Source organism: Phalangium opilio, unplaced genomic scaffold (assembly GCF_054372755.1).
Source record: "Phalangium opilio isolate 3A_F unplaced genomic scaffold, DU_Popi_V2 ptg000329l_1, whole genome shotgun sequence".
NCBI classification, from domain to species: Eukaryota; Metazoa; Arthropoda; class Arachnida; order Opiliones; family Phalangiidae; genus Phalangium; species Phalangium opilio.
The window spans coordinates 35,322-61,621 of record NW_028324226.1 but is presented as its reverse complement, the minus strand read 5'-3'; the positions used below and the strand labels follow the sequence as shown (position 1 = coordinate 61,621).

Genomic DNA, 26,300 nt, shown 5'->3' with positions numbered 1-26,300 from the left:
TAATCTCTCTCGAAATTTAAATTGAAATAAACGAAGTGATAAATAAACACACTGCAGACTCTTCCTTAACAAATGCTCATAGATAATAAACAGAAAGTATACTTTTGTGATTGGTTGGTTTGTGTAGAGGTTTGGAAGGAGTGTCGTTTTGCTACTCACTTTACAACATGGCGTCAACAACAAAGGATGGGAACTGTGAACCATGAATATGTATAAATACTACGTATTATCAGAAGTATGTAATACTTCTATTCGAGAGAAGTGTACCACCACAAAGCGGGGTAATTTTAACATGATTCTCCCCAACATCTGGTTACTAAGCCGAATCACATACGCGATAAATAGTTCCCTCATCATTAACCATTTGCCAGGTGCGCTTGTGGATTTTTGTCCCACGTCAAGACAAGGTTTGTGGGTTGTTTGAAGGGTATTTAGTATGGTCAAACAGTTATAAAATTCACCCTGCCAGTAGCGTCGCTAGGGTTTGAAATTTGGGGGGGGGGCTAAATCTTGGCAAACTAAGAAATTAATAAAAAAAAATAGCATAATGGGTTCATTAGAAAATGTGTAGACCTTTAAAACTATCCGTAAATTTGTGTCAACTTGAAATTATTCGTATTTTAAAGATATACAACCTTTTATTGATAAAGACTACGGAACCGATTATGAAGGATTTTCACTCGTCTTAAGTTTATTTTTAGTTTTGGTAAGCTTTTAGCCCACACTATTGGGACTCCCTTTGAAAGAACATAAAATATTTTACTTGTCTCCATCTGTTCTTTTCTTCAAAATTGTATTGCTTGATATTGAAATTCATCTCTGCAGAGATGAAAGTTAACGAATATATCATTATAATTTTTTTTATATATTGCTACAGAATATTAGGTTGCTAACAGCAATTTTTTGGTAGGGTTTACGGATTATTTTGGGGGGGGGGCTAAGTATGGAATTTGGGGGGGGGGCTATAGCCCCCCCAAAAAAGGCCTAGCGACGCCACTGCACCCTGCACGGTGCGATGCCCATCTGAAGTTTGATGAGTAGGAGACTAGGAGAGCACGGATAAAGGTGCATGAGCCTGGGTAGAATCAAGTTACATAACTAAAGTAATAAGAGGATACAGAGTATCATCCTTTTATTTTCGTAGTATTTATACATATCCATATGTGATAGAAGTATACTTATTGTTTTTATCAATGAACTTTTGCTCTCTCTCTTTATCTCTATCTAACTATAGGGTATTTCGAAACTTGATAAAAAAATTTAAAAAAGTACTCGGAACATTTCTACATCAATTTTTAAAAGTGTATGTATGTAAGTTAATATTTTATTCTTGTAAATTTAAGTATAAGTCTAATCGCGATGGAATAATCCCGCTAGCCATTTTCTTGTCTTTTATATCTATTTCGTTTCCTCTTCGTAAGGGAAGTCTTCTGACTTCCGGTTGACTTATGTTATACCGGGACTTATAAATCAATGAAAGAAAAGGAATAGCTCTGCAGGGATGAAAGGGGTGGGGTTAGTGTAAGGCTATTAGAAAGATGGAACAGATATAAGCGAGCGAGCGTGGTTGGGTTCGTTGCTGCCATAGTATTTTTAGCCGATCCTAGCAGTTTTATTTGGGTGGGAGCAGTTGAAAAATCATCGGTTTCCTTCTTGAAAAATGACGCTTTCAGCCAATGAAAGGCACGCGCTAAAGATGCTCGGCACGAGAAAACAAACGGATACATAGACGAAAGATAATATATCAAAGGAATAATAAGAGATTTCTCAACTTGGAATTGTGGGCTATCTCTCTCTCTTTCTCAATTTTATTTTCTCCCAATAGACTACTTTAATTTTTTAAGCCTAAGCCAACGTTTTAGAGTAATTTTTGAAAATGGTAATTTACCGATACTATAATTTTGGGAAAGATTTGCCGTTCTCTCTGTCTGTAATTTATGGTAATTTATTTTTTTTCACGTGTATATTGTCTATTAAACCACGTTGAATTATGAACACTTTATACCTAGTTCATGTGGTGCTTCAAACAGCCCGAATTAATGAAAAATTTTGACAGAAAACTGGACCACGATGAGTTTATTTTTTTATAGTCTCAAACGGTTTTGACTCTAAGCGCCAAAATTTGATATCTGTTTGGTAAATTACCATTGCAAAATTACGATATGATATAAAAGGGTTATTAACAGCGATATTTGGTAAATTACCTTTAAGTTACAGACGGTAAATTACCGACGCATATTTCTAGTAATGATGTTCGAAAGAATGACTGAAATTACATGATTGAAAACGCTGTTTTTCTAAAAATAAAAATAAAAAACCCCTAAAACTAAAAATGTTGCAAGGCTGGTTTCAATTCCTTTGATGTAATTACTTTCCTTTAAGCCTCTCCCATCACCAAAGAGAGACGTACGAACGAATGTACAAAGGGAGAAAGAATGAAAGAAGAGAAATAGGGTTGGAAAAGCTAACCCGGAGCAATTAGGAGATTCGAAACAGTAGAACTCTCTTCCTCTCTCGCGTAGAAATAGAATTTAGAGAGAGATAGAGACACACACACAGAGAGAGTGGAATTTTTCACCATCATCTCCATCCTCGCTTTCTCTTTTTGGAGTATCATTCCAGCTTCTAAAACTCCCCAATTAAGTTTAACGGTCGAATTAAGGAGTGAGCTTTGTGTCCCTTTCCCTATGTACAATTGGAGTTTGTTGGTTTTTACAAAAACAAAAATGCAACCTACGCTTTCTGTATACTCCCCTATTTCTGGAATACACACAACTAATGGGAATCATTGTGCGCCAAATATCTTCCATGTTAATTACTACGCGGGGTTTGTGGGCCGGACTCGAGAACTTACTATTTTTGCGTCACGTCTCTTAATTCTTAAGTCTTTCTAACTGCAACTTTGTTGGTTGGTATAGAGAGCTTTCAGTTGGAGGAGGAGCATAATTTACGCAGCCATATTGGTGGGTTTAAAGCAGGAATGAAGCTGAGACCACCCAATATGGCCACTCTTTAGCAACGCGAGGTCGGGTGCGAGCGCGTAAGATTGAACAGGCATAATGGTAGATTATTCACGATTTAAAATCCGTCAAACATAATGATAGGCTTTAGGTCTTCCCACAATTCCCGCCTAGATACTTTGAGTGAAAATGACTGGGTACACAATGGTTCTTATTAGCTGTATACATTCCTTATAACATAAACAACCCTGCACCATTAGTAAAGCCATAAATAAAGACTTCGCCACTACAATTATCCACAGCTATGTTTTCCTTTTTTATACAAAGGCCCGGGGATAGAAACGGTTTGGAGCTTACACCGAAATTTATTGGTAAAGGCTTAAGAAATTAATTAGGAAATTGCTTTTATCCAAGGTTGACTTTAAAATCTATTCAATTGACAAGTCACAAATATTTGAAACTGGTGGTCAGTTTTTCATCCTGAGTTATCGCCGGGTATTTTGAAAGCAATTTTGACCTTTCACATCCAAGGTTGGGTTCTACTACAAACAAGGGGTTCTAAAAAGGGTGGTGTAAAGGATTTTGTGTCGAAAATGTTTTGTGACATTTTGCTCTATGGACGCCGTTTGTAAGGTGTGATTGAAGTGTTGTTTTACGGATGACCCCTTAAGTTTAAGTAATAAATTGAAAGGCAAACCTAATTTAACTTAGGGGTCATCCCTAAAACACTCTAATCATAACTTGTAAACGGTGACCCTTAGGGCAAAATGTCATAGAAGGCTACATTTTCAACTCAAAATCACTGTACATGGGTCCTACCACCCATTTAAAAAAAACAAGACATCATAATGTCATTATTGAGGTAATGTCCAAGTTAGACTTCATTTTCTTTATGTTTGAATTCGTTTTTTTTTGCGGGTTTTCTACTTAAGCTTTCTTCCAAACAAAATAACAACAACAATAAGGGGTTGGAACTTTACAAACGAAAAAGCGATAGTAGACTAGAAACTTTTCTGTATCATGATCTTCGTACTCCGGGGTAGGGACTTAGAAGTCAGCAGCTTGCTCTCTCTGCTCTGTGTTGAGTGTGTTGACGAGGCTGTTCTCATATATATATCTTTTTTTCGGTCCAACTATAAAAAGAAAGTTACACAAACTCGGAATGGAGATCCTTGTGAAAAGCGAGCGTCCATCCGTTAGTATTTGTTAAATAAACTACAAGACTCGACGTTTATTCAAAATAGGATGCGCAAAACAAGAAAATTCCGTCTTATTCTCGACCAAATAAGTTGACTTTTTATATTATTCTTAAAGGACTAGTCTCATTTAAGTCGTAAAATTTTAAACACACCAGCCATTGAGCATGCCCATTACTTAGTACCATCAGAAGTGAGATGAGACCAGAAGTACTGAGATTAGCAAATTCTTCACTCGGCGAAAGTGAATATTCTTGATAACACACCAACTGTTGGCCCTCTGGTGGAGGTTTCAGAATTTCCCCTCCAAAACGTGAGACGCTCGCGATGGTAGACAGCCGAGCTAGATTCAAGCACCCGCGTCCGTGTTCCACGGCTTTAGGTTGAGGGGAAGGGGGTAAGAAATTCATTTTGGAACTCAACCAATTTTTTTCTCTCTTGAGTATAGGCGCGATTGAAGCGGCATAAAATCATCAAATTTGTTCACTAGTGCCAGGATCTATATTACCAATACTAGAGCCCTTCACTTCTAGTCTCATCTCACTTCTGGTACCATGTAACTAATTTAAACGAATCTAATCTTATTTTAAAGAGAAAAATACCCCCTACCTCTTTAAATCTCAGTTTAAAAAGTGCATTGTAAATGAGACTTGCCCTTTAAAAAAGAGAAAAATATAAAACCCCGCAAAAATATTTGACTTACATCCAACAAATATATATATATATATATATTGGGATAACGTTCTGTTGTGAAAACTGAAAAATAAGCTGGAAAATAAAGTCGACTGCTAACGTTCTGTGCCTATTGGACCAAAAATCAATGGGGGGAGCAATAGGCGAAAGGGGTTTTATATATTTTGACGGGAGCTAATAGAAATATTACGCACTTGATCCGACTGACTTTCTAGTGTTCTTTCTCTTTTTTTTTGGATTTGAAGAAAATTCGTTTTGAGGAGTTTTTCCCCCAGATTATTTTTGTTTGAAAATCGGCAAATGTCAAAACAACACCCGTTTTCGACGTTTTTCTCAAATTCAGAAATACCGGGTTCCTCCTCCCCCTTTTTACCTCCTGGATTGGGGACAAAGATTATTAGATCATATAATATACAGGGTGTTGTTGTTCCCAAAACAATGGATTGGACCGAAGTCCATAGGAGAGTCCATGGGAAATCAATTTTGTGACATTTTGAACCCAAAGAAGTTTTATGATTGATTTGTTTTACGGATGGCCCCTTAAATTATTTAGGAAACTGAGAGACGATGCTAAATTAAATTAGGTGGTCATCCCTAAAAGACTCCAACCATAGGGCTTGTTTACATGGTTCGTACGGAACCTGGATAAGTTAGGGATTTGTTTTGTCCCAAAACCTCATTGATAGGTCAGAGATTTTGTTTTTCTTCTAGCCATGCTAAATATAAGCCAGATATGATGAAGTGGACACCTTAAAATGGTCAGGGATATTGACAAAATTTGGTCAGAGATATTGACAAAATTTGGTCAGGGATATTGGCAAAATTTGGTCAGGGATAAGCTGCGTGAAAAGTCAGGGATTTTCAATATAAAAATTATATCCGAACCTTTGTTTAGGATGAACATCAAGACTAAATGTTGTAGAAGTTACATTTTTGACTCAAATTGATTTCCCATGACTGTACTTCGGTTAAACAAGCTCCTTTTTGAAACACCCTGTATTATATTATATTTAATATAAGCACTCTAAATTAAAAAAAAAAGTATAACAAATAGTGTATTTACGGAAATCTCTTTTATGATTGTAAGTTAGCTATAGCTGTTCGTTCATTCAATAATATTATTTTTCTGTTTGACTGAGCTAGCTAGGTTTCATTCCAATAACATTTTATTCTTTCTCGATTCAAGTGCTAGTCTATAACCGAAGGAGTGTACCGTATATAATCTCTCATATTCATAGATATAACAAATATGTATATATATGTAATACCTGAGGCGGATAGTGTGGGAGATATAGCGGCACAATGATTCATATTAGAAAATAATTACAATGAAATTAGGGACGATGATCTATTTCTCAAATTAACTTTACAAGTATTTACATAGTTTTCAGGCAAGGAGGATTGATACCATTTACACCATAAGGCGACGCTACTTGGTACCGTACTTTGCTTGGCAAGTAGTAGCCTGGCAACCTGGTGTAAATGGTATCAATAATCTTAGTCTGAAAACTATGTATAACATTTTTATTTTTATATACTTTTGATATCCTCGATGGACACCATGCACTAAGGGTATGAGTGGTTTGACGCAATATAGACTGCACTCGTTGTTGGCTGAGAGTGAGATTTCGAGAGCGGAGATTCGGTTTCCGATCTCTTATAAGAAGGGACAGGTCCCGCGCAAACCAATAATAATAAGTATAAGCAGAAATGGATAATAGAAGAAGGATGACACTCTGAATCCTCTTATTATTTCTTTAGTTATGTAACATGATACTCTCCAGGCTCATGCGCCTTTTTGTTTGCTCTCCCGCTCATCAAACGTCCGATGGGCATCGCATAACTGTTTGGTGGTGCTAAATCCCTAGCAATAAACCCACAAACCTTGATTTTCTTGACGTGGGACAAAAATCCATGCACAAGTGCAATTTGGCAAATAGTTAAGCTTTAATGAGGGAAGTATTTACTGCGTATGTGTAATGATGTTGGGAAGAATTATATTACAATTAACCCGCTTTGTGGTGGTGCACGTCTCTCGAATAGAAGTATTATAAACTTCGGGTATAAGCACTCTTTCTCTGATGGAGGCGGCCCCTCGGGGTTGTATATGATCTCATATCTGCGCTATATTATTTTTGGGCTGCAAATAATTTCGACGACAAGGTTTTATAAGTGGGCAAACGACCTGGCTTCCTTCCTCGAGTTTCAGGTGCGTGCGTCGTACGAGAATGGTGCCGCAGTCATACGCCAACCCTCCTGCACACATCCATAAAGGCCCCGCTTGCGCGTCGCCGCCTGTTTCGCTTCCCAACAGTTCAAGTTTCCCTTCTTAATATTAAAGCAAATAGAAAAAGGGGAACATAAAGCTCTGGTGCACGCTGCTAAAGTACACATAGACACGCCATCATATCCTGGCCGGACACCTCTCTCTTCAAATAAACCCAATGAATGAATGAAACGAAATCCGAGGAGCAGTTTGCAAAAATATTGACTTGATTGAATTCCGTCGTTCAAATAGACCCCTTTTTTTTTCAAAAGTGGGGGGTAAGATCTAGTCTGGCATTTGACCACGTTGTTTTCTCTAAGATGGGGCATTGATGGGTTTGTGGACAACAAAGACTTAAATTTAAGATATGGCTTCAAAAAATACGGGCTAAATTTGGTGAAATCGAACTTTTTGCGTCCACGTGCCGTTTGTTCCTTGTTAACCCTAATCAAGCAGACGATAATACCCCCTCCCCCCTCCGGTTGAAAGGGTCTATTAGAATAAAATATTGATGGAATTCGACCGAGTCCTTGTTGGTTGCAAAGTGCTCTTGCGAAGTTGTGACACCACCACGGCGGTTCTTCTTCTGCTCCTAGGAAGTTAATATCCAATGATATCTTTCCAACGGTGTTACGTCATTGATCTTATATTGGCTGTATTTAGGGCGACAAGGAATAGATAGACATTATCGGTGGAGGCTTTTGTCTGAACTATTTTCGTTTGTCGTCAAGCGATAGGAAAGGATAGGATGAGATGGGATGCAATGGCCAATTTCGACTCGACTCGGAGCTTGTCGACTTTAAGCAAACAATGAATTCGGGGCTTTGGAAATGGTGGCATGGAATATAACCCTAACCCGGGTTACTTGACACTGAAATAAAGGCATTGACTAAGCTAACCATCCTTTGGTACCGGAGCCGAATAATAAAGAGAGAAAGACAACATTGTACTTTCTTTTTTCTTCCTTTCTCTTTGCGCCATCATTTTGTCATCAAGGCATTCAAGGATATCTTTGCCAATAATCTCGGAGAGATTCAGCTAAGTTAGGAAAAGATGCTCGGGTCTTACCTGAGCTTTCTTGCAGAGCCTACTGCATTCTGTCATTGGCTTTCTTCCCGCTGCAAGGTGTCACTGACTAACTGTGATTTTGGTTTTCATTTTTCTCTCCCTAGTCGATATGCTTTCAAAATAATCCACCCTTCACCGCTGTCCGCGTCTTAGATATTGAATTGTCATTTTTTTCCCTTCTACTTATTTTTGTATAGTTTTTTTACATTACATTGAATGTCAATTTAGGCTTAGCAAATATTTTTTGAATTACGTAAGGTTTAATTTCGATTTATGGGTTCTTGTAAATACTTAACGAATTTGTCAATTTCACTTATGGGTTTTAAATTGTTATTTATTTACTTTTGGTCGCATTAATCGTATTAGGTAATCGAATTGAATCAATGGGGGGAAAGTATAGGGTCCTTGGAAGTAGATAAGTCCTTTTATCTTATTTATTTATTTGTTTGTTTTTAGGGTTAAACGGATGTCGACTATGGAATGATGGCGTCGAAGAAATGGAGAAAGAGTTGAAGCGGATACTTATTTCCCCTCCCCCTCGCCCCCGCAAGTAGAAGCGGGGGAATGTTGTTGGTCATTCACTAGCTCCTCACTGCAAGGTCTTCTTCTTGGACTGACTTTTATCTCATTTGGACGCTAAATGACATCGAGATTTACTAAATCAAGCACGCTCGATGCTCGTCGCTCCACAACCCACCATAGACGCCACCGTAAGTACTTACCAATATCGTTTTAATGATAAATAGTCGTATGTTTTAAAAGGTAAAGGCTTGAAAGATAGGCTACTTTTACCGTCAAAGGGTTAAGGATATAAGCGGGGGTTATGTAGTTCACGTCTCGTTGAACGCGTGCCTTCTATATACGAGCGTGCTTTTTTATTTTTTTGCGTCTTCTTTGTACGTTGGTGGTGAATATCTTCCCCGGGATCGGACATTTGCCATCGACTTATTTTCTTAGTTTTTCATACACTTTTTTAGTAATTAATTCGTATAGTAAACAAATATGTTACCGAATATGAACACCGTATATTCAGGTAACAGTTTTACACAGTCTTTAACAGGGATGCCACAGGTCAGGTCAGGGAAAACGTGGGAAATTAGAAAAGGTGCCAGAAAGGTCAGGGAAAGTCGGGGAAAATAGAAAAGGTGCCAGAAAGGTCAGGGAACGTCGGGGAAAATAGAAAAGGTGCCAGAAAGGTCAGGGAATTTAAAAAGTCCCAGAAATGTCAGGGAAAGTCGGGGAAAATAGAAAAGGTGTCAGAAAGGTCAGGGAAAGTCGGGGGAAATAGAAATGGTGCCAGAATTAGATCAGGGAATTTAAAAAGTCCCAGAAAGGTCAGGGAAAATCGGGGAAAATAGAAAAGGTGCCAGAAAGGTGACGTCAGGGAAAGTCGGGGAAAATAGAAAAGGTGCCAGAAAATCGGGGAAAATAGAAAAGGTGCCAGAAAGGTGAGGGAATTTAAAAAGTCCCAGAAAGGTCAGGGAAAGTTGGGGAAAATAGAAAAGGTGCCAGAAAGGTGAGGGAATTTAAAAAGTCCCAGAAAGGTCAGGGAAAGTTGGGGAAAATAGAAAAGGTGCCAGAAAGGTCAGGGAAAGTCGGGAAAATAGAAATGGTGCCAGAAAGGTCAGGGAAAGTCGGGGAAAATAGAAATGGTGCCAGAAAGGTCAGGGAAAGTCCGGGAAAATAGAAAAGGTGCCAGAAAGGTCGAGGAATTTAAAAAGTCCCAGAAAGGTTAGAGAAAAGTCGGAATCTAAAAGAAGTACCAGAAAGGTCAGGGAAAATTGGGGATTTTTAAGAATTTGAACTAAGTCAGGGAATTTGATTGAACTTGCTGAAATATCAGTGGTGGTTCAGTTATTCAGCTACGGGTGATGTTAGGGAAAACCTGTAAAAGTGAGGGAATTTGAATCTGAATGTTTCATCATGGTAACCCAGGCTGTTTTATTATATCATAAGTTTATAAGATATGTTCCATAAGTATGTCACTACCCATACTTCGTAATGTTAGAGGCTTAATGAGAGCTAGTTCAAGAACGACGCGAGAATTGACTACACTCGGTTTTGCAGTCCATCCTCCTCTTTAGTCTGTACTAAGCCTTTGATAGCGCCTCACCAGGCGTCGCTTTACGAGAATCTATGACGTTTCACCTACGTCACTTCATGACAAGCTCTCATTAACGAGTGACACACTTATGGAACATAGCTTATAAACTTATGATTATATATATTGAAAAATTATTAAGTGTCCTAGCCCTCTGGTAGTATCTTTATCGTGTTCGAATTACTTGAAGTAATGCGGGGATGTAGGGGGAAATGGATTAAATGGGATGGAAGGTGTCACGTCAATCCACCCACTTTAGTTTGGTATTCATTGAAGCATTTGGCTAAACAGTCGGGGCGAGCGAATCGAAAGTTAAAAGAGCGAAGAAAAGGCGGGAGAAAAGTTTTGGTGGTGGAACAGTCAGTCTACTATTTCCGCTTCCTTGAACTAACTCCCAAAGAGCATCTTTCATTCATTCATTTAGTACTTCATACTCCTTGTCCACCTCCGCCCCCAACCCACCCTGGTTTGTGTATAGAATTGTATTTGGCTTCGAGGGGTCACTCACTTAACGTAGTCGGTGCACACGACTGTACCTTTGACTGTTACCTGTAATCTTTAAGTTTCTTGCCTTTGACGGTGCTTAAATGATTACTCATAATCAGTAATCGGTGTACAGAAACTCTGAGAGCGATTAGCCCCTCGTATCGCTCGTAAGAAATAGGAAATGTAATCGTTTCCCGTTCGTTGTCCAACGATATCTTTTACTTCATTATTTTTCTGTGATAAAGTACCTCCTTCTTAGAAATTGGAACTTCAAATCTTGCTTATTTTATACCCCTCCCCTCTCCTCTTTTGAGGTATGACCCAATCAAAGAACCGTTGGATAGAAAACAATGACATATTTTCAAGCATTATTTAGTCCAGCTATGGATGATTTGGTACTGTTATGTCGTCGGTCTGTTTTGGCTCTTGTTTATCCAAGATTGTATTAAGTGATATTTCCTGAGATGTTTATATTTTTTTTTTGGTTTGTTTACCGTGGCACCACACAATCTGACCTATTTTTATATATGTACAGGCACAGGGTGGTACGGATTAGACTAACACTTATTTTTTGGAGTGAAAGATTTGCTGTACTGACAACGTAGTCGGTATGATAGGTGTATGCACAAAGTATAACGCTGTTTAAAGGTAGAAATAACTATGACGCATCCAGGGTTAGATTAAGGGGGCGAGGGGGCACTGGCCCACGGTCGCATGCTTGCTTGAGTTAAACTATTCCCCCTCAGCAACATTTGCTGTTCCATTTTTCTCGACTTAAGGGGGCGCTTACTATCTCGGTCCCCGGGTGCAAAATTGCTTAATCCGGCCCTGGACGCATCTGAATTCACCAGTTGTGCCAGGGAGGATTATAAAACGAGACTTGTTGTGGGACATTGTAGATGTTTTCGTACCATGAGACCCTACCAAAACGTCCATCGAGAATGCTGGGAGGACTAACTTGCCGTTCCGTAGATGGTGGTACAGAGGCTGAGTTATAAGTATGGAGATTTCTGAAAAGGATTACCAAGTTTACCCTCTCCCGTTGTTGGAGTTAAAGATGTAGGGTTACCGGTCTAAAACGCGCTTGCGGTCCGGCTCCTTTTCGACTCCTTTGTTTTAGTACAAGAAGTTAAAATAGTTGTACGTGTACTTCTAATCTGTACCACCCTGTATCTAGTGGTATCGCAGACTCTCGGTAAATAGATTTAGCGTTTCTTGTATATGACGACCGCGCTAGTTAGGAGGGAAGCCGCGCTTTTGAAAATGCGGTTAGAAATCTGTATCGCGATGGACTTTATATATGGCTTTCGTCTTGGAGATATCTTATATGGCAACTAAGTAATATCAGAAGGGGATAATAGAAGAAGGATGACACTCTATATCCTCTTAATACTTTAGTTATGTAACCTGATTCTTCACTGGCTCATGACATACACCTTTGTGTTTGCTCTCCCTCTCATCTCATCAAACTTCATTTGGGCATAGCACCGTGCCAAGGTGCCAGGGTGAATTCTATAATTGTTTGGAAGTACTAAATCCTCAGCAATCAACCCACAAACCTTGATGGTCTTGACGTGGGACAAAAATTAATCTACAAGCGCATGCGCCTTGACAAATATTTAAGCGCTAATAGAGTATTGATGAGGGAACTATTTAACGCGTATGTGATTCGGTTTAGTAACCTTGCTATAATAATTGTTGCTCCTGATGTTGGGAAGAATCATCTTACCATTACCCTGGCCGCTTTGTGGTAGTACACTTCTCTCAAAGAGAAGGAATATATACTTCTGGTAATATTAACTCTTTGTGGCATGAGGTTTCCGGCTTTTACGTATAGAAACCTTTGATTAAGCCTACTATGAAAACATCACGTGGTATTATATCTTCCATGGTTGTTTTCTCGTTTCGCTGAAAGTTGAAACTTGTTTACGTTTACCCTGAATGTGTTTTTTATTTTATTTTTATTTTTGTTAAAAGCAAAAATGAGAGTGTATAGTTTTTTATTTTTTCACCAAAAACTTTTCAATTTAGGCCCCCATGCATGTTTTTAAGGCTTTAAGTTTCACTCCAATCTGAATATTTCGTACCCCCTTCTTCCTGATCCATGGGAGCCCCTGTAAACATAATAAGACAAAGACAAAGTACTCTCTCTCTACTATATCCCTCTTACATCTTTTTTTTTTAACTGATACACCCTAGGCCCCTTTTCTTGTTTTGGCGTCATTATTTTAGTTTGCGGCTGGAATCCCCACACCAAGGCATGCGGGGTTGGGACGGAAAAACCCCTTCAGGCTAAGTATACAGGGTGTTATTACTGATAAGTCTGCCATAAATTAAGGGACGTTTGTTCTTTGCACGATTATTTTGAGTCGGAAATGTAACTTCTATCTCCATTTCGCCACAAGAGTCACTGTTTTCCAGTTATGATTTGGAGTGTTTTACGGATGACCGCCTTAAAATTTTGTTAATAAACTTTCTTAGACAATGATTTCTAATTTAATTAAGGGGTCATCCCTACAAAACTCAAATTGTAAAAACAGTGGACCGGACGGCGAAATGGAGATATAAGTTACATTTTCGACTCAGACTTGATTTCCCAAAGAACACCCCACTTCATTTATGGCAGACTTATCAGAAACACCCTGTATAGCAACATTGAAAAATCTACGCGAGGTTTTTCCTTGCTGGGGTATTGTTTGCTTTTTGGGGTAAAAGTGAAATATTTGTGTATATGTTCAAGTTTTTTTTTATTTTGGTTTTTTTTTTTGGAAAATACCCCCAGAAGGAAGTTGCCTTGCCAGGGTCGCCCCGCTTTTTCGATTGATTATCTTGTAGTGTATTACAGTGATACTACAAAATATACTTAAAATAATTTATTTTTTACTATAGCAGTAAAAGCATCCCTTGTCCTTTAGCTCGTCTCGACATTTTTTACTAGTTTTCCGGAAGCCATTTTTAAAGATGGCGGCAAATAGAACCCCAAAAGTTTCGCATGAAGCCCTTCTATAGGATATAGTAATAAATATTAGTTAAATAGGTTGAAAGACACAATCAACATTATTCCATAAAGATGGTATTAACCAGAACTTTATAATACTTATCTTCAAGAGAAGTGTACCATAAAGCGGCCTGGTAATTTTAACATGATTCATCCCAATATCATTTTACATTTGGAGCAAGGTTACTAAACCGAATAACATACGCGATGAATAGTTCCCTCATCATTACTCTATTAGCGCTGAACAATTTTCCAAGTGGCATGCGCTTGTGGATTTTTGTCCAACGTCAAGACAATCAAGGTTTGTGGGTTGATTGCCTTGGATTTAGCATAGTTTTAGAATTCACCCAACGGTGCGATCCTAATCTGATGTTTCATGAGCAGAAGCGCAAACAAAAAGATGCATTAGTCTGGGAAGAATCATGTTACGTAAGAGAATACAGAGTGTCATCCTTCTTCTATTATCTCCATCTGCAATAACGGATTGGAAAAATTCTTTCTTAGTGATTGTCTTTGAAAATTTGCAACCTTCTATAGATAAAAGGGTGTAGACTGGGTTCAGCCAGTTGTAGCGAAATTTCTTGGCAAAGTTTAAAAATGTTATCAAAAATTGTTAGTATTCCTAATTGAATCTAAACAAGACATTTTTCTCCTTGTATTTCTCCGAAATTTCGATAATGGTTTCCTCGAAAGATTTGTTAAAAACTGATGCGGCCGGCCGGTTTTAGAGAGTCTTTTAAAGAAAAGAATTTCTTGGGAAAATCGTCCGCTGTTTCCCAACGAACAATGTTCTCTCGCTCTCTCTCTCTTTCTGTATGTGTGTGTGTGTTGGTAAACCATTTATTTCTGGGTTGGTATTGGACAGCGTATTTGCCCTTCAAAGGCAGACAAGCGGAGAAGAAGTTTGAGAATCGGAAAGTGCACTCGTTTCTTTACTACAAATCGTTTTCTCGAACCTGTTGTCCTCCTGGCTAGTTCGAAAGATTTCTTCTTTTTTTTTTTTAAAGATGGAAAGCACGTTGAGAGCCCGCTTCTGCTGCTCCTCTTCTGTACTCCTCCGATAATGTGCCCGTTAAACTCATAGATATTATATTAAATGAAAGAGATAATTGGTTTTTAACCGACCCCCAGAACAGACCGAAATCTCATTAATTGGACCGCCTTCCCCTTCGTCCGAATATTTAGGTTTCTAGACCAATGGATGGATTTCTGTGCCGTTGGATTCGGTCCAATGGGGTCTGGTTCAATGGGACGGAAGGTAGAAAGCCGCACATTTTGGCTATATTCTTTCCAATGGGATTGCGGTCCAATGGGACTGAAGCCCGGAACAGACCTCTTTTAAAACTCAAGGGGTGAGACAGAGTCACCTTGTGTGTGTTTTTTAAGGCGAAACATCTGGTTATGTTGAACGATCCAATGGCTTCAAAAAATACGGACCAATTTCATGGTGGACTGGTAACGTTGAAGCCATATTTAACGTCTTTGTTGTACACATACCTATTCAATGTTCCTTCCGGCTTAACCTCTACTACCCCTCTGATTTGACAACACTACACGTTGAAAGACTTTCGGTCTATAACGTAATGAGAATGTTTTCGCGTGCATATTCACCTGTTAATGTATTTCTTATGTCTATGAGCGACAGTTTTATTTCGTTTACCCAAATAAAGTCAATAAGAGAAAAGGCGTCAAAGACGAAGCTGCGTCTCTCCTTGCCACCTTTATCCGCATTGGCTTAATCCTACCCAATGAAGTATATACACAGTAGCTTTAGGTGTCGAAGGAGGGTGTGTGAGGGTCATGACCCCTGGAGTAGATAAAACGTTTTGTTGGCAACGTTGGAAAAGTGCCCTAGCTGAAATTGACAGCTAAGGCGATTAATTCCCCGTAGTTTTCGGGCGTGCAGGGTGGGCAGGCGCCCAAGATACAAGAGGCTGGGTGGTGCGTAGCTCAGCGCCCTATAGAATAAAATGCCCCCGTTACAACATTCATCACAGAAGCTAGCTATAGCATTTCTGTATATATATATATATATTCCTCGATATTCCCATGACATCCTGCCGTGGCCAAAAAAGAAAAGCAACTTTTCCAAATAACGATTTTTCTCAAAACCTACCTACCTAGGCCTACGCCATCAATTTTTTTTTTTTTTTTACCGTTTCCTTCCTGATTTCTTAAAGATAAATTTTGACTTTATCAGTGTTTGTGGCCGCCGTATATCAATCAACTATTATTGGAAAATTATGATACTCGGCCGGAGCGATTACTTAATCTACGGATAATCTACTTCTAGTTTATCGCGATGGTATATTTTCTTCGTTTTATTAGGGATACATGTAGCTTATATGAATCTCCCTTGTTTAATTTCTATGCGGTCTTTGTGGGCCGGACTTGAGAACTTAGTTTCCGTCACTTGTTATAGTTCTGACATTTTCTGTTGTTTCATTGGTTGGTAGCAATACGAGCTCCTAGGCGCGTCTAAGGTCCAGCGAGAAGTGATTCGTAATATCTAGGTGTTTAAGGAAATAGACCTGGTTAAGTTTCACGGTGTTAATGCAACGGTTCCCATGAAAAAGGTTTACCATACAGAGGCCAAGGTGTAGTTGACCTTTTGAACCCTACCTATAGATATTTGTCACCGTATCATCAATGTATGATATCAATCATTCAATATCTAATATATTTTGTCTTTTGTTACTGACATATCTAAGTAGGCATCTAAGTAATAATATGAAGGGATGAGTACTTTCGTCCCCCGAGGCTTCATTCTTCGTCCTCTCTAAGCCTTTGCTGATATTATATTTATATCATATGGCAATACCTGTAATGAAATTGGAACAAGCTTCTATTTTTAAGACAAAGGGGACGTACGTCCTTTACGATTCCATACTGTACGACCCTTCCCAAACGCCACTGAGTATGCTGGGAGGACTTCGATGCCGTTCCGTAGGTGGGGGTACAGAGGCAACGTTATAGGTATGGGGATCACCACTCCATCCCTATCTCCTTCAAGGATATGGCGGCTTCGAACAATACAGAATAAAATTTGGTGGTGAACTGGGAACGTCGTAGCCCTATCAAGAAGTGATATCTAGTTTATTAGAGAGAAGGTTTAAGTGTTCGTGCCAACTGTCCCAGTCCCCCTTTCAAAATCCAAGGGGGGGGGGACGTAAAAGGAGGCCGGGCTATTTCGCCTCGATCCTCAGTCGGAAAAACCGTAATTTTCGTCATTCGCATCGCGGTGACGTGAGTTTTCAAGAACCAATGAGATGCTGGTTGTAATTTAGAGGCGGGGATTAACTCCGGACCTACGTTTGGATTGGAGATAAAACTGGGAATGTGGCGAGCTTATACCTTCTCCCTAATAAACTAGATATCACTTCGTGGCCCTATATAATGTCTTTGGATTCACATACGTATTTTTTTTTCAAATGAAAAGGGTTAGTACCCTCAATATCAAGAACCTTGGAATGAAAACTTGGTATGACACTTATTATTTTTTTTTTTTGGTCGTAAGAGAAACTAGAGATATTAAATAACTAAGACGGACTAGGAGTGAGATTGAATTAGTCCCGTCCGTTGTTTTTAGTATACGTATATAAAAATTTCTTCCTTCGTTCGCTTCTTACGTTATATAACGTTATCAAGCTAAGCCTAACTGGGAGTAAAGAAAAAATACCAGAAAAAAAAAGAAGAGGGGAAAAAGAGTAGAGAGCTCTATAACGGAATCGGGACGTAAAGCGAAAATTTAATGGTCTTAAAAGCTTCCCGAAACGAAATAAAATTGTAGGAGAGATAGGAAGGATGCGAGACGAGCCAAAGGCTTAGCTCGGCTTTTGTTTTTGCGTTGTCCCACGCTAAATTGAGAACGCCCTAATAAAGCGCGCTCCGCATGCTGCTGGTTGCGAGGGGTTCGACATTTACACGAAATCCCCTACCCTTTTCGTATAATCGCGAAATCTTTGGAGAAATGACAAAATTCCGAAATCTTTGAAGAAATGACGAAGTTACGAAATCAAAGAGGAAACTCCGAAATCTTTGCTGAAATCGCGAAATCGAAGAAGAAATTTTGGCGAAATCACGAAATCTTTGGCGTAATCAGAGAAGAAATCATGAAGTATTTGGCGAAATCAGAGAAGAAATCATGAAGTCTTTGGCGATATCAGAGAAGAAATCACGAAATCAAACAAGAAATGGCGAAATCAAACAGATCGCGAAATCAAACAAGAAATCGCGAAATCTTTGGCGCAATCAGAGAATAAATCACGAAATCTTTGGCGAAATCAGAGAATAAATCACGAAATCTTTGGCGAAATCAGAGAATAAATCACGAAATATTGGCGCAATCAGAGAATAAATCACGAAATCTTTGGCGAAATCAGAGAATAAATCACGAAATCTTTGGGGAAATCAGAGAAGAAATCACGAAATCTTTGGCGCAATCGGAGAAGAAATCGCGAAATCTTTGGCGCAATCTGAGACGAAATCACGAAATCTTTGGCGCAATCTGAGAAGAAATCACGAAATCTTTGGCGCAATCTGAGAAGAAATCACGAAATCTTTGGCGCAATCTGAGAAGAAATCACGAAATCTTTGGCGCAATCTGAGAAGAAATCACGAAATCTTTGGCGAAACCAGAGAAAAAATCACGAAATCAAACAAGAAATCACGAAATACCGTTCGCTTTTTTGGGAATGTCGGACCCCTCGACTGGTTGCCTTCTTTTGGAGACACCGCCTGCCGCAATGATGCCTACCATTGAAGGAAAGACCATGATTCTTCACAGCTACCTTCGACCGAAGAAAGTCTTACTGGACTATATATACCATCTTTACGACCTTACACTCTCGCTATAGTTTTCTCACCTGGAAATCTTACCACGTATACCCCCTTAAACCGTTATGGGAAACGAGAAGCGTGTTTTCTAAAACGTGTTACCCTTTCAAGATGAAATTGACCAAACACCCAACGATCATCCTTTCAGTTCGCCTTTTTACCAAAGACATTTTACTATATACAGGGTGTTTCCCCATAAGTCTCTGAAATAATTTGAATGGCGACTTGTTCTTTGGGTCAAACTGAGTGAGAACATGGGGTCTTCAACATTTAGTTGCGGAGATATGGGCTTCCAAGCGTTGATTACACATTTGAAGTGTAATTAGCTTATTTTACCAGTGTACTCACAATTCTACCCATTTATTAGTAGACACTTCTCCCAGATAAAGGTTCAATAACGATCTTAGATTGAAGAAGGCTGATATGTCTTACTCCACATGTGTAAATATTTCCTCTGTTTTGGGGTCCATTCAGTGTTTGGGAACCCATATCTCCGTGACTAAATGTTGTAGACCCCATCCATGATCTTTGTAGGCACTTTCCACTCGTCCTTTATTTTATGGCAGACTTATCAGAAACACCCTGTATAAGATAGTGTACGGGGTGGTGTTCTTTTTTTCCTCGACCCCATCCTGGCTTGATCCCCCCCCCTCTTCTTCGTTACCTATTTCTTCTTTAATGTAATTAAAGTCTTTTCTCTCATCTCTCTCTCTCTCTCTCTCTCTCTCTATCTCTCTCTGTCCATTCGTGAAAGGTTAAGAACACGAATGAAAAACGTTCCCAAACTTTAGCTCAGCGCTTCTTGGTGAAATGGAGTGTCTTTTAACCCGTCTATTTTAGCCAAGAGTGTCCTTTCATTTTTACGCCTTTGTCTTATCGGCAATTGAACGTTTTTTTACTGGTTTTAACTTTCCTGTTCAGTCGTTAGGCTTAGCGAAGGAGTTCAACCTCGCGCTTTTAGTTCTAATAGTGGTAGAACTTTAGGCCATCTTTTTGATTTCAAAGGACGATTTTATTTCGGTTCTCTTTTGTTTTTCGTATGAGTTTCGTTTGCGACAAAATTCTCTCTCGCTTGCTTTCTTTCTTTCTTGCTAGTCAGTTCAGTCTTTTAATCTTTCAGACAACTAAACGTTTACGGTGGGTGACTTTTATCGTTAGATAATAACTGTCCCACCCAAAAACTCCTCTAACTTCAGCCCAGTATAACATTTAGTGCCGAGGCAGCCACCAGAACGAGCGAGACTGGCCTATTTTTATTTTCATGGGGACATATATATATATATAAATATATATATATATATAAAATATGTAATTCTCTATTTCTGTAATATACCTTGATTCATAATCTTGGGTTTCTTAATATACAGGGTGTTTCTGAAAAATCTGGCGTGAATTAAGGGGGATGTTGTTTGGGTGCACGATTTTGAGTCGAAAATGTAATTTCTATCTCATTTTGCCGTCCGGGTCACTGTTTTAGGGATGACCCCTTAATTAAATGAGAAATAATTGTCCTTCAGTTTCTTAATTAAACTTAATCTGTAAAATACTCCAAATACAATTTGAAAACGGTGCCCCTTAGGTCCAAATGCCATAGGAGTTACGTTTTTGACTCAAAATCGCCCAAATTAAGAGCATAATCCTTACAGAAACACCCTGTAATCTTTTGAATTGTAGTCGCAAATGCGAAAGACCCAAGATAATTACATAATCCATTTTCTTTTCGACTCACAGGGAGCCCACCGGTCCTATAATTCCTATAAATTCCTATATTTTTGAACCTGTCCCTTATTATCCTATAATTTCATGAAAGGTCCTATAATATCCTATATTTTTGACTTATTCGAAGTTTTCGTATAGTTTAGCGTCAAATTTATCAAAATTTAGCTTTTTTTTTATCGAGATCACATTTGAATAGACACCGAAATTGTGGAGATCGCTTAGGATTTTTTATATATTATATTATGTTATATTTTAATTAAGTTCTTCTGAGTTTTCAAAGTAAAATCCAATTTGTTATTTTTTATTTTTTGGGATTTTTCTTCATAGTTTAAGCCCCAAATTGTATTATATTAGAGCATTTTTAGTCCTATATTTTCCTATAAAAACACATTTTTTCTCCTATAAAATCCTATAATTCCGGAAAAAATTCCTATTTTTCCTATAAGGAATTTAAATTTAAGAGTGGGCTCCCTGGACTCAAAATCGGCCAAAGAATATCCCCTTTAATTTATGCCAGTTTATTTATTCATCAGACACACCCTGTATATTTTTCAGGACAAACCCTTGAAATGCTATATTGAAAAAGTAAAAAAAAAAAACTTGGATCTTTTCAAATAGTTTATACTAGTGATACATTGTATCATAATTTTTGAAAAGTTGAAACCTTTAAATCCAGCAGAATGGGGCTTGATTCCTTCCCCAAGGGTTACTGTAGACTTTATTTTTTGTTCCGTAGGTATTCTTTTTCTTAAGACTAAGAAGAAAGTATAACGAGTGAAACTTGGGTACACGGAGAAGTAGATTTTTTTGAAACTATACGAGCGTCAGTTTCTTTATAACTGTCACAATTTGGTCCCTGCGTCCTAAACGATAGCGAGTGAATATATGTCGAGCCTTTCTTGCCTCTAGCCCACCGTTTTCGAATGGCGACTTCTCAGGGGAGACCATTTTTTCCAGCCGGTCAACCCTGACTTTTTACACTCGGTTTTGTCGAGATATTTCGGATATTTCTCACTTTTTCCTTTTTCAGGAGTAACTTTTTTTTCCTTCTTCTTCTTCTCTTATTTGTTACACTGACTGTTTACAAAAACGAGAGGAGGTCTACGTATACGTCGCGTTTTTTCCAAGGGAGCCATATTTTTACTTTTGCGCTCTTTAGAGCTCGAAAGTATTGTTCCGACCTCTGTTGGCTGGACGGCTGGCTGGATTTGGTGTAACCGCATAATAAGATTCTTCATAAATAAACTTTTTGAATTTCAAATTTCCCGCGAATTTTCGACTCGAAATTCATCCGTAGTACACCTCACACCTCATAGGTGGCGTAACGTATTTAATTTCAATTGAAATTATTTTCCCGTCGGCGCCGGGCCTCGAACCCGCGATATCCCAATCCATACGAGACGTCAGTGAAGACGCCCGGCCGCGCGCTCTACCACGAAGCCACGCTTGCTTGTAATATAAAGCGAGATAAATTATACTGAAGAGAAGAAAGAGAGAGTTAGGATATGGACCCCCCCCCATCTCCCCGACGCCCGCACTTACTGCGTGGGTTTAGCGGGAGACGAGAGAGAGAGAACTGTGCAACTGTATGGACCCCCCACCTCCCCGACGCCCGCCACTGGATGCTGTCGAATATATATTGTATCGCGCTAGAGGAGGAGAGACAGTTGCTTGCAATTTTTTTTTGCAATTTATAATTATTATATATCTTTTTAATCCTAGGCAAGATTAGATTTCTACTTGGGAACTTAAACATTACAATTAATATTATCATATTAATCAAAAAAGAAATTAAGGTTCTCCCCGACAGAAGGCGCGCTAAGCAGAGAGAGTTTTCTAATTTCACCAATGATATCGTTTTTTAAGACTCGTCTGCTTAAAAGTTAGGCAGGTTGATTTACTAATAAAATTAAATGTATTAACAAAATGAAACTCGAGTCAGCGTTTTAAAACTATAACTAGTTTGGGACGGAGGTACCATTGCTCACTATTTGTTTGGCAAGTTTAAAATTAAATGATCACTTAACGGAACTGACATAAAATAATAGGTAGATTTTTGCAGAATTAAATTGCAGATTCTTTGCAAAATTAACTAATCATTTTGGCAGTTTCCGCTCTCGCTGGGTTCATCTACTAATAACAGTTACGTAAGTGATAATTATAAAAATAAAATCAACAATCTCATAAAATCAACAACTCAAAATATAAAATGAAATTTATGATCAAAATGAATCTAATTTCAATCAACGACAAACGGAATCAACGTGTTCATCTCTCCATCCACGGAAATATGAAATTTCTACATGAAACATGAAAGTGCTATCAACCTACCAATTTTTAGAAATGTAATTTTAATCAGTGAAACATACTCATTTAAAGTTAACTAATTATAAGTCGCTAATTTGATAATTATATTTAAAAAAAATTATATTATTTAAGTAATAAATTTAACGATGGTGTTGATAGTACCAATAGAGTATTCAAGGATTGATTACGTTAATATCAACATATCAAACAAAAAGTATTTAATTATAATTTGGAATTTCAATTTAAATTTATACAGTTTTTTAAATGCCCATTGAGATTCAGAGTCTGTCACTGAATGTTGAAGATCTCCAGTCTCTGCCAAGTGATTTAAATTTTCAGACCCTCTCTGTGGGAAAGGGGGAATTAAATTAACGAGACTTACAAACTGACATCATCCTTAAATTAAATATAAAATGAAATTTATGATCAAAATGAATCTAATTTCAATCAACGACAAACGGAATCAACGTGTTCATCTCTCCATCCACGGAAATATGAAATTTCTACATGAAACATGAAAGTGCTATCAACCTAACAATTTTTAGAAATGTAATTTTAATCAGTGAAACATACTCATTTAAAGTTAACTAATTATAAGTCGCTAATTTGATTATTATATTTAAAAAAAATTATATTATTTAAGTAATAAATTTAACGATGGTGTTGATAGTACCAATAGAGTATTCAAGGATTGATTACGTTAATATCAACATATCAAACAAAAAGTATTTAATTATAATTTGGAATTTCAATTTAAATTTATACAGTTTTTTAAATGCCCATTGAGATTCAGAGTCTGTCACTGAATGTTGAAGATCTCCAGTCTCTGCCAAGTGATTTAAATTTTCAGACCCTCTCTGTGGGAAAGGGGGAATTAAATTAACGAGACTTACAAACTGACATCATCCTTAAATTAAATAAGGATTATAAATTAAAATTTAAATCAAGGTATTGAAGGTTTAATTAACGTTACTTTGAAAGTATCGAATTAAAAATTTACAACTTAAGCTCATCAATAAAAAGAACATTAAGATAATTATTAATAGGCATAAACAATCATCAATAAAAAGAACATTAAGATAAATATTAATAGGCATAAACAATCATCAATAAAAAGAACATTAAGATAATTATTAAAAGGCATGGGCATGGACAATTTTACTCGGACCCCGAGTCCCCGACTCCCCGTCCCCCCGTCCCGATACACTAAAGACCGAGGCTTAAACCTCGTAGCTCGCGGCCATCTTTATTGTTTACATCATGGGCTCGTCACTACAGGGTAGGAAATAAGACAGGTTTACAAGTCCCAAACCAGTTTATTAATTGCTCGGACCAGTTTATTTATTCCAAAAGTTGGGGTCAGTGGTATCAGGGAGCACTTTATTAATTAGGGTTTTTGGAAAAAATAGACGGTGGGACCAGTTTATAAATTCGGGGTTCCTTTTTAGAATTTTTCTATCTCAACTCATTTTCTACCAATTCTACTCCTAGGTAGTTAGTACTCCTTGGCTACAACTTCCCTACAAAAGTTTTGTATTCTATTGACTATTGATCTTGTCTAGCGTCTATACTCTAGAATGAGTCTCTTGTAGTCGACAGTCTAGACCATAGCCAGTACTAGTTGTCAGTAATCGTATTTCTCAGTAGTGCATGGTCACATTACAAGATTTTGATCTGGCTTACTGATAGCGAGAGAAGATATTGCCGCTGAATTTATGGAAAATGCAATAAGGAATAAGGCTAGTTCATAAAAGGATTAAGAACTTCAAATATCATTAGACATGTTGATTGATATTTAGTGGCAACTAGTTGAAAAATTGTGATAAGAAATAAAAGTTAACTGTTATGGATTGTTATATGCTACTTTTTCCTACAGTAAAAAATTCAAATTCAATTAGAATTTCCAGCTTCTTTACTTTTGTGTCTTTACGTGCTTTTTATTCTCACCATTTTAGAAATTTAATTTATAGTGGGGCCGGTAAAATAATAATTAATGCGAGGGTCACTGGTCCCAAGGACCACCACCACATCCGCAACACCAATTCGCCGCAACCCACTCCGAAACAGACGAGCGCCTGAAAGGCTCAACCTATGAGACAGCAGCTAAACCAAGTTTTCACCATAATAACAATAACCTCATGAAGGACAGTATAAATAATGAGTTTAAACAAACTTTTCACCATAATAACAATAACCTCATAAAGGACAGTATAAATAATGACTTAAACAAAGTTAAATCTGAATTACAATCTACCTCATTAAGCTCAACCAAACTGTTACAAATGCATAGCGCAATATTACAAGTTGCCAATGATCTTCGAATTTTATTGTTAAACCCTCACATTATCTTAAGACTCATACAGTCACTGGGTTTTAATCTCACGGGAGAGTATTGCTATATTCGTAATTCCCGCCTATTCCAAACACAACCTAGATGGCGCCCCATCCTCAGATATCGATTGATTGTAACCCCCATTTTCTAATTGTCTGTTTACCAGGCAAATTCAAGGGGGGCTGCCATTGCGTCTTAGTAGTTTTTGATACCGCCATCTAGCGTCGAAGTAAAGCGTAAAATTCGGTATTTTTGTCTCTTTAAACGTCGGTGTTTAAAGCCATCTAGCGTTCAAAAGCAGGAAGTTCAAAACCTTCGTCTGAAATCCTTTGGCTCGGTGAATCCGATGATTTGAACATATTTTTTAATTCTCATTGGTAATTAGTAAGTTTTGAAAAGTAAAAATGGCAAGCTGGGGTAGAACATGTTCCGTTCTTGGCTGTAAAAGTAGTGATAGGGATTTAAGGGAGTGGAGATCATGGGTTTGCAAACTTCATTCGGGACCTGACAAAGGGTTAACTCTGTGTCATAAAGATTGTTGTTGTCCGCGGCCATTTTTAAAATACGGAATAAAATCAAAGTACAGAATTCGCTCATTAGATGGCGATTACCAAAAACTACTCACATTTTAAAAATGGGAGGTAACCTCGTACATCGCGTATAGGAGAGAACACTCCTCGCTTCTTTATCCGCACTCAAGCGGCATCCTTGCCACCCAATGTAACGAATGACCATAATCATATGGTAGAATAAATCTTGGATATTGATTAGTATATCTAGCCTAATTAATCCACCAAGACTTGAACACTACAGTTAATTACTTATTTAATTAAACTGTAAACCAAATTCTTACTAGATTGGTTTTATTCATAATCGGAATGCTATTTTATAAACAATGGAAAAAAACCTGAAAATTATAAATTTGTCGGGGTCAATGAATATAGTAATACTAATTCTAGTCACTAGAGGGCGCGCAAAAGTGTAATCTGGCCGGGGCCATCTTGTTTCATCCCGACTTTTTCGCGTGATGCCAACTAAAGGGACAATTTCGTTTCTTTATTTTCTCTCATGCGGCCCATCTTGGCTCTTGGGCTTCTCTATCACTTTCCCTCGCTCGACTCCATCTTTGCTGCTCTTGGACCTCTCTCGATCTTTCTTCATTTCATCTATTCTTATATTTGTTATAAGGCTCGTGGTCTTAAAACTAAAAATTGCACCCGTTTCATATTTCTGGGCAGGTTCACCACTCTTTCCTATTATTTCATCAATTTAATCCTATATTTCCTCCTATATTTTATCCATTTTGAATCCATTTCCTCCTATATTTTATGAATTTTG

The 26,300-nt window shown here is 37.9% G+C and overlaps 2 long non-coding RNA genes across 5 annotated transcripts in view; both read left to right on the top strand.

The window, feature by feature from the left end:
- Positions 1 to 26,300, top strand: part of LOC149610111 (uncharacterized) — a 75,063-nt gene that overhangs the window by 22,175 nt on the left and 26,588 nt on the right. For both annotated transcript variants that reach the window (XR_016376513.1, XR_016376512.1), the window contains one exon: positions 8,640 to 8,893. This is a non-coding gene — a long non-coding RNA (uncharacterized LOC149610111). The remainder of the gene's footprint in view (positions 1 to 8,639; positions 8,894 to 26,300) is intronic.
- On the top strand, positions 21,471 to 25,735 carry LOC149610113 (uncharacterized). Of its 3 annotated transcripts, none has more exons than XR_016376843.1 (3): positions 21,506 to 22,321; positions 22,386 to 22,668; positions 22,763 to 25,735. It is a non-coding gene; the product is annotated as an uncharacterized LOC149610113 (long non-coding RNA). The 3 variants fall into 3 exon arrangements; XR_016376844.1 differs by having other exon boundaries at positions 21,508 to 22,321; positions 22,887 to 25,735; XR_016376842.1 differs by having other exon boundaries at positions 21,471 to 22,321; positions 22,386 to 25,735.